The sequence below is a fragment of the Engraulis encrasicolus genome, chromosome 19 (assembly GCF_034702125.1).
Source record: "Engraulis encrasicolus isolate BLACKSEA-1 chromosome 19, IST_EnEncr_1.0, whole genome shotgun sequence".
Classification (NCBI taxonomy): domain Eukaryota; kingdom Metazoa; phylum Chordata; class Actinopteri; order Clupeiformes; family Engraulidae; genus Engraulis; species Engraulis encrasicolus.
In genome coordinates this window covers 2,658,670-2,668,377 of record NC_085875.1, presented here as the reverse complement: position 1 = coordinate 2,668,377, position 9,708 = coordinate 2,658,670, and the positions used below count along the sequence as shown (strand labels likewise).

General features: G+C 44.0%; 1 protein-coding gene across 1 annotated transcript in view; it reads right to left on the bottom strand.

Moving 5' to 3' along the window:
- babam2 (BRISC and BRCA1 A complex member 2) overlaps nt 1-9,708 on the bottom strand; it is a 52,922-nt gene that overhangs the window by 39,936 nt on the left and 3,278 nt on the right. The gene's annotated exons all lie outside the window — the stretch shown is intronic.

Here is a 9,708-nt window from a genome sequence, read left to right as displayed (position 1 = left end):
ATGAAATTATAAATTACATCACGCAGACGCTGACACTGGTACTGGTGGTACTGCTGCAGTAGCTCCTTAACCAGCAGCAACAAACACTCGGGATCACTAGAGTCCCAACCACTCAGGTGCTGTAGAAAACACAGAGATTAGAGATTACAGATTACAGATTAAACGCAGACGCTGACACTGGTACTGATGGTACTGCTGCAGTAGCTCCTTAACCAGCAGCAACAAGCACTCCGGATCACTAGCATCCCAACCACTCAGGTGCTGTAGAAAACATAGATTAAAGACAATACATTAGATTACAGATTAAACTCTATATTAAACTTTAGATATCCCGCAGACGTTGACATTGGTACTGGTGGTACTGCTGCAGTAGCTCCTTAACCAGCAGCAACAAGCACTCGGGATCACTAGAGTCCCAACCACTCAGGTGCTGTAGAAAACACAGAGATTAGAGATTACAGATTACAGATTNAACTCTAGATTAATGCTAGGTTACATCCCGCAGACGCTGGCATTTGGTATTGATGATACTGCTGCAGGAGCTCTTCAACCAACAATAACAGGCACTCGGGATCACTAGAGTCCCAACCACTCAGGTGCTGTAGAAAATCACAGATTATAGATTAGATATTACAAATTAAACTGTAGATTAAATTTTAGATATCCCGCAGACGCTGACACTGGTATTGGTGATACTGCTGCAGCAGCTCCTTAACCAGCAGCAACAAACACTCAGAATCACTAGCATCCCAGCCACTCTTTCTGATTCAGATTATTCTGTAGATGTTCTAGGTTACATCGCGTAGCTGCTGGCATTGATACTGATGATACTGCTGAAGCAGCTCCTTAACGAGTAGCAACAAGCACTCAGGATCACTAGAGTCCCAACCACTCAAGTGCTGTAGAAAACATAGATTAAATAATATTAGATTAATACTGTAGATTATATTTTATAGGTTATTATAGATTTACAACCCATCAAGCATTGGCACAGGTGATAACAGGCACTCGGGATCACTAGCATCCCAGCCACTCAGGTGCTGTAGAAAAAACAGAATATGATTAGAGATTAAATTGTAGATTAAATCGTACAGTAGATTACATTGCGGAGAAGCTGGCATTGGTACTGATGATACAGTTGAAGCAGCTCTTTAATAGACACTTTGGATCACTAGAGTCCCAGCCACTCAGGTGCTGTAGAAAATAAACACACATTATTATATACGTTAGATTCCAGATAAAAATGTAGATGAAATTATAGATTGAGTCACAGAGCTGCTGGCAATGGCACTGTTGATACTGCTGCAAGTCAACAGAGAAATGTGTACCCATAAACAAACTCACTCTGCTTTCGGCGTAATGGTTTGTTGGCAGGAAACACCCCACCCCCCCCCAAAAAAACTCTCTGGTTCTACATGATTGACTACGTGAATGACCTAATTGGTCAGGAAAAAAGGTGACTGTCACTAAAAGGTGACGAGTTTGCAGGTATGAATAAAGGCTTCCATCCTTCCTATACATTCACAAATCTGAAACCCACCCACAAACAAATAAAACAAATACAACTTGGCAAAAAAAAACAAAACAAGAAATTCTGAATGCAATTGCTTTATTGAACAGTTATGAATTAGATTTGGCGATATGGCTCTGTTCAGAGGAGTCCCCTAGTTTTCCATGAGTACCGAGTAAAGCAGAGCTTTAGGGGACAGCAGCAGCCAGGCCATCTTAATCCAGCCCTGCATGCCATACACTACAAGGTGGAGCTGGGGAGGTGTTGGGTTGTGAAGAGTTGGGAACAAAACAGAAAACTTTTAAAAGGCGCCAATTTGGAAACTGACCAATGAGGAGCGAGGTGAGTTGATTAGCTGATCTATAACACCTGACACAAATTATACAGTAAGCAGCAAGCTCTTGACTACCATGGCCTAGCCAGAACTGACGCTAACACTAGATTTAGATTACAGATTATATTATAGACCGAAATACATTGATACCCACAGATATACAGTAAATGTATGTGTAGATAACATTAACATTATTGCCAGGGCATGTGTGTAAATACAGGTCAACAGAATGTGCTTGAAGAGGAGGAGTGAGGTGAGCAGGCCAAAGGAAGAGGTGGAGAAGGATGAGAAGGATATGTGAAGAACATGAAGGGGGGAGAACAGGAGAAGAGGTCTAGCAGAAGGCTATTTTTATGAATAATGATGCGAGCCCTTAGGCAGTGCTAGCACAGTGCATTAAGTTGGTCGATACATCTAGAGTTTCTGTAGTTAGTGTATATGCTGAATTACCCGGACACAATGAGAGAGGACGGCATGTGTGTGTGTGTGTGTGTGTGTGTGTGTGTGTGTGTGTGTGTGTGTGTGTGTGTGTGTGTGTGTGTGTGTGTGTGTGTGTGTGCTATTATTAAGTCCAGGAGTCAGGGTCATCTGAAGGGCATGACTCCTACACACATCTGTGCAGTTCAGTGCAGTGGGTTAAATTCACTACTGTACAGTGTACTTTTCTTGGATACAAAGCATACCGTGCACTCGATTAGCTTTAACCCATTGATGCCTAGGGATGCACCGATACCGATACTGCTCATTATACTCGTACTCGTACTCGTCAAGCACTTGCCGATACCTGGAACGCTACTGCTACTACACAAAACAATGCAAAATCTTGTCACGTTCTGTGGACTTGAAAGCAGCATGGAAAAAAGTGCCACCTCATACATTCGCTAACATTTAAATCTACATGGAAATGAACAATAAAAATATCACAGGTGGAAAAAACAAGGCCATGCATTTATTTTCACTGTATTTTGGTGGTAAAAGGTATCGGTACTCGGTACTCGGTATCGGCAAGTACACACATTAATGTACTCGTACGTGTATCGGTTTTCAAAAAAGTGGTATCGGTGCATCCCTATTGATGCCTGAAGCACCTGCAAAAAACGCCTGCTGAATGCCTAAGCCCTTGTTGGGAAAGTTGCCCTCAGCCTATAAAAACCTAAATATCTTAGCTTCTGATGCACATAAAAACATCAAATAAGTTGCATTTAAACCCCAAGACCCTCATCTTGCAATAGAATGTGTTTATTCAGCTGTAACATACTGTACCCACATCTTTATTAAAAAAGCAAAAATCTCAAGAGCCTGAATGCAGCGTATATGTGTCTCCAGGCATCAAAGGGTAAACAAGTTCAACGCATACGAGTCATCAGGCTAAAATGGGTTAAATATCAGCTCAGATCTTTGTGCAATGCAGCATGTTTAAACTGCACTGCTACATTCTGTAACAGACCATGTAATAATAATAGACTATTTGCTTCAAATATCAGCATAAACTTGCATTCATTATGACACATTTTAGCTCAGACACTGAATGTCTGCACACAGCAATATCTGTGAGTGAGCGTATAGCAGGCTACACGTCGTAATGTATTTCTTTTGGTAAACTCTGTATTTTTACCTCTCTGGCCAATTAAGTTTAATCTGACGTAATTGAATATGCACAACAATACAGTGTGTTGCTAGTTGCCCTTCGGCTCAGGGTGACAAAGCACTCCAGAGAATTTCAGAAGTGCTTCACTGTCTCGTGCCCCGCATCTGTCTGGCAGTGGGTTAAATTAACTACTGTACAGTGTACACTATTCTATTCTGATACAAAGCATACAGTGCACTCTATTCGCTTTGAATATCAGCACAGATCTCTGTGCAATGCAGCATGTTTAAACGGCACTGCTACATTCTGTAACAAACGTATTTGTTTGTAATAATGATAGACTATTTGCTTCAAATATCAGCATAAACTTGCATTCAGTCGTGGCTCAGTGGTTAGAGCACTGGGTTGGCAACCCAAGGGTTCCCGGTTCAGTGCCCGACCGAACCACGGCTGAAGTGCCCTTGAGCAAGGCACCTAACCCCCACATTGCTCCCCGGGCGCCGCTCAGCAGGCAGCCCACTGCTACGGACTAGTGTGTGTACTTCAATGTGATTCACTAATCCAAATGGGATAAATGCAGAGAAAGAATTTCCCCTACCTAGGGGACCAAAATTGGCTCCAATCCAATCCATCCAATCCAAATCCAAATTGGCTCCAATTGGCTTCATTATTCATTAGGACACATTTTCGCTCAGACACTGAATGTCTGCACACAGCAACAACAATGTGTGAGCGAGCGAGCGAGCGTATACTAGGCTACTCGCTAGGGATGCACCGATACACATTTTTTCACTTCCGATCCGATACCGATATCTAAATTTGGATATCTGCCGATACCGATACTACTCCGATCCTATACCAAAACCACATATATGTATGGGTTTCAACTTGAGGTAGGCCCAAGTAGGCTATTTGGTCAGAAAAGGAAGTTAGAAGAACAGGATACCAATTAATAAGTAAAAAGTAACAAGTAAAAAAGTAACAATCCCATCCTGAAAACTAATATGCAAGTGTTATGATTTCAAATTAACATTGGAAATGGCTCAATGTCAGTATCAGGAAAGTTCCGATACTTTGGGAAAATTCCGATCCGATCCGATCTCTGAATTATGTTGATATCTGAACCCGATACCGATACACCGATACCGATATCCCATCCCTACTACTCGCACTGCATAAAAAAAACAAAACTATTTTTTACATCTCTAGTCTAGACAATGAAGTTTCATCTGATGTAACTGAATATGCACAATTGCTGACCACTTTAGAAGTTACATCATCACTGACTGTTCCCATCGTGGACTCAAACACACAGACACACACACACACACACACACACACACACACACACACACACACACACACACACACACACACACACACACACACACACACACACACACACACACACACACACACACACACACAAAAGAGAGAAGACCTGCCGTACTGAAGCATGTACGGTTGTAAAAAAAAAGATAGAGATCCTAAAAAGTGCACTTGTTAAGCTATTCTGAGAGGGAATAGGATGTTCTAGAAGCATAGGAGATGTTTGTGGTTACAAGAAATTAAAGGTACAGAATGGACTGGGGACATCATCAGGAATGCCTGTGTCTGTGGCGCACACTTCATATCAAAGTTATCGTGACCATCCATTTTCATATTTTGGAAACAAAAAACACCTGGCTAGTTTCTACACAAATGTGCCGTGCCGTAAATGGTCGATTCTGCTCCAACAATGCGCACGCAGCCTGATTACGTCACATCTGTGTACAAACAGTAAAGGAGTCTATACAGTGTGCTATCTGCTAGTTGTTCTGCTCAGGGTGACAAAGCACTCCAGAGAATTTCAGAAGTGCCTCACTGTCTCATCTCACGCATCTGTCTGTAATAACACAACGAGATGGATCTGATCTGACCTGATCTCTTTCCCTTAACATTTTCATCACACAGGTAAGGGGTGACACATACAAAACGCATAAACAAGATTGGGCAATTCCTCACTCATGAGTCACTTACTTGTATGAGCCATTTGGAGAAGCCAGTGAGTATGAGAGAGACAGAAGGAGGGCAGGATTGACGACCGCATCCACAAAGGTGAACACTCACACAGCCAGGCTGTAGCCTAGGACCCCCACAGGCTAGATATGGCTGCAGCCTAGTGGCCCCCACCACAGGCTAGATATGGCTGCAGCCTAGGGGCCCCCACAGGCTAGATATGGCTGCAGCCTAGGGCCCCCACAGGCTAGATATGGCTGCAGCCTAGGGCCCCCACAGGCTAGATATGGCTGCAGCCTAGGGCCCCCACCTGCCAGGGCCCCCACAGGCTAGATATGGCTGCAGCCTAGGGCCCCCACAGGCTAGATATGGCTGCAGCCTAGGGCCCCCACAGGCTAGATATGGCTGCAGCCTAGGGCCCCCACAGGCTAGATATGGCTGCAGCCTAGGGGTCCCCACAGGCTAGATATGGCTGCAGCTTAGGGCCCCCACAGGCTAGATATGACTGCAGCCTAGGAGCCCCCACGGGCTAGATATGGTTGCAGCCTAGGGGCCCCCACAGGCTAGGTATGTCTGCAGCCTAGGGGCCCCCACAGGCTAGGTATGTCTGCAGCCTAGGGGCCCCCACAGGGAAGATATGGCTACAGCCTAGGGGACCCCACTACAGGCTAGATATGGCTGCAGCCTAGGGCCCCACAGGCTAGATATGGCTGCATCCTAGGGCCCCCAGCTGCCTAGGGCCCCCACAGGCTAGATATGGCTGCAGCTTAGGGCCCCCACAGGCTAGATATGGCTGCAGCTTAGGGCCCCCACAGGCTAGATATGGCTGCAGCCTAGGGCCCCCACAGGCTAGATATGGCTGCAGCCTAGGGGTCCCCACAGGCTAGATATGGCTGCAGCCTAGGGGGGCCCACTACAGGCAAGATATGGCTGCAGCCACGGGCCCCCACAAGATAAATATGGTTGCAGCCTAGGGCCCCCCACAGGCTAGATATTGCTGCAGCCTAGGGGCCTCCAAAAGCTAGATATGTCTGCAGCCTAAGCCCCCCCCCCACCATAGACTAGATATGGCAGCAGCCTAGGGCCCCCCACAGGCTAGATATGGCTGCAGCCTAGGGCCCCCCACAGGCTAGATATGGCTGCAGCCTAGGGGCTCCCACAGGCAAGACATGCCTGCAGCCTAGTGGCCCCCACCTGCCAGGGACCCTGCTGCTGATTGGTCTAAAGCAAAAACAATTTTGCTTAATTGCAGATGCAGTATTGAAAAAATAATCTCTTGTTAATGCTGCGCTCGGTAGTTGGCATATTTAATTTATACCTTGGAAATACGAGACTATTTATGTAATTTTGTCATGACTTTTTTTCTACGGGGGGTCCATCACAACCTGTATCCTAGGGGCCCCAAGCCATCTTAATCCGGCCCTGAACCTGTGTGGTGTGCTATGGCTGTCGCTGAATTTATTCAATTTCATCTAGTAGAGGTAAGAACATGCGACCACTTCTGACATCCTTCATGTCCACTCTATTGTTCATCGCATTTTCTTTTGTGGCATAATAATGTCAGTGGGTTTTTTTGGGTTAGCTTCTTTGTTCAACCCCCAACTTCTCTGACCTAATACAAGGCGTCCAAATACAGTATACTGTGATATATATTGTAATACATACACTAAATTAACTTTTTCCACCACCAGCCAATTTGGCTAGTGGACATTTTTTCTTACCAGCCAAACAGAAGTTCAACTAGCCATTTGTTTTTTTTATCTCGCCAAAATAAACTATGTGTTAGGCTAGTTATTTTTTTTTAATTATGGTAATTTTGTTCAACAATTTCTACAACACAGATACACTATATATAGGCCTGCATACTATAGGCCTATGCCTACATAATAAGCATAGGCCTATTATAGGCTATATATTTTTTCATTATTTTTTAACTTCTGCTTTATTTTTTACTTTCATTACTTAGGCATAATCAATTTGATTAGTTTTTGTTCAATTCCTCTGAAAACAGCTGAATCACATCACACAAGCCACTCACATTTAACATACAGTAACCAAGCACACAGCCAAACTCTCCAAAACCTCACATACGCACACCCCAAGGAAGGAGAAGAGATGAGAGGAAAAGGAGAGGAGAGAGGAGGAGCTCTTCTCTTATCTACCATGCGCAACAAAATGACAAGAAGCCTAGTTTAACTAAAAGTAAATAATATCACGGGAATCTTCGTTCCCTTTGTTACTTCCACAGCTTCGTCGTTGGTTGCTTTTTTGTTATTTGTTTTCTTTCCGATGGCGTGGGCTTTCCAACTTAGTTGCGCCAGGACTCGGAACATTTCAGAAGACAACTGAACTGACAGCTACGCTCACACTACTCTGACAGTCAGCTCTCCTCCTCTGCCCTTGTCGCTATTTCGTTCCACAACCACTCCTTTTTTAACGTCACTATTATTACGGTTACAATTACTACTAGCATTCACCAACACACAGAGAACCTTGCTCTAACCCCCGCCACATTCTCATCACTCGCGCAAAACGGCATAACCTGCGTTAGTCATGTTATTGAAACGGCCAGGGCCTCGCTTCTTCAAAAAGGCAGCCTGTTACAGCAAGGTTCAGCCTAGTAATAATACGTTAAAAAGGTTGTAGCGAAATCGACGAGAGCATAGGAGGAGAGCTGCCTGTCAGAATAGTGTGAGTGTAGCTGAAAGAAGGCTGGTCGTCTGAAATGTTTTCAATGCTGGCGCGCGCAACAGCATGGAGTTGCCGCTTGCTGCACTGGAAAGCCCACGGTGGGAGGCTACGTCGTGACGCTAGTGTCCATGGGTAATGTAGGAAATCTCGCCTTAAGGGCTCTGCATACTTAACGTGCGCACGTTCGTCATAGCAGCAGTTTACCGTTCATAATTTACTGTACTCGGGCGCTACTGGCCAAATTGGCGGGTAGGTATTTTTTTCTACTAGGCAAAATTTCAGTAATAGTTCAAAGAAACTCCCGCACACTGACCATTTCGCTGTTCTTTCTTTAATAAACGACGTTTCGGTACTAGACCTTCATCAGGCAATCTGGAGATTGCCTGATGAAGGTCTAGTACCGAAACGTCGTTTATTAAAGAAAGAACAGCGAAATGGTCAGTGTGCGGGAGTTTCTTTGAACTATTGCTGAGTAACCCATGGTGCCATCTCCGACGCACCTGCCAGCTGAGGTGTGCGAAAAAAAGCCGAAGTCTACTAGGCAAAATGAATTTTCACCCGTCTTTGGCGGGTTGGCGTGTGTTGATGTAGAGCCCTGCACATTTCATATTATAAAGTAGGGCATTTGTTTAAAGTTAATTTAATTTTCAAAGTGTAATAGCCTTTTACAGACATCATTTTATTTTGTCACCACCTGTTCATATCATTATGAAAATGGGCGTTTGTTTGGATTTGTTGACACAGCATTTACCATTTACCATTTACAGCATCACAGCTGATAAGGGAAATGACAGACCAGCCTGATTTTATTCATTTATAAAATGTTAAAGCTGTTTTAAAAGTATCAAGAGCTTATTTTAGTTATATTTGTACTCGTTTCTATTGCTCTGCAACATGAAAGCATGGTCCAGTGTTTCCCACACATGGACCATTCCGTGACGCAGAATAAGAGAATACAATCCTAGCATCAAAAACTGATCAACAGCCATACAGTATATACACACGGTGGTACCTGCTGCACACATTACACTTGCATTGGCCCAATGTTTTTTTTGCCTGTACATGTAGCACCACAAAATGATACTTGGGCTGTGGGAAAGACTATGTTCTGCAAAGAAAAGCTACTTCTAAAATGAAAAAAGAAATAAAAACCCCAAACCCTAATGCATGATGTGACTAATCAAAGCTCTTTGTGGGAGAGCATTAGTAAATTGCTTTTCTCATACTTTGGTCAAATGGCCTGTGGCGGTCTGGTTGGGTTTTGGTCTATTAGGCCCATCCTGCTGACGTCAAGGAACTCATTGGGGATCTCTATGGGGAGATATGATTAAGTGGAAGTGTGCACTAGTGTAGTCGCGGTTTTAGGAAATCTGAGGCCCTGGGAAAAGAACAAAAATCATACCCTGCAATGAATGAATAATAATAATAACAAAAAAGAAACTGCAATCTTTTTCCCTACATTTTCTTTCGGTGCATCCCTAAAACTGAGTGCAATCTTTTTCCCTACATTTTCTGACCACTTCAGCAAGTTTTACCCTGCAACCCCTACTTCAGAGACGCACCGATAATAAGGAAAAGCGTGTGTGT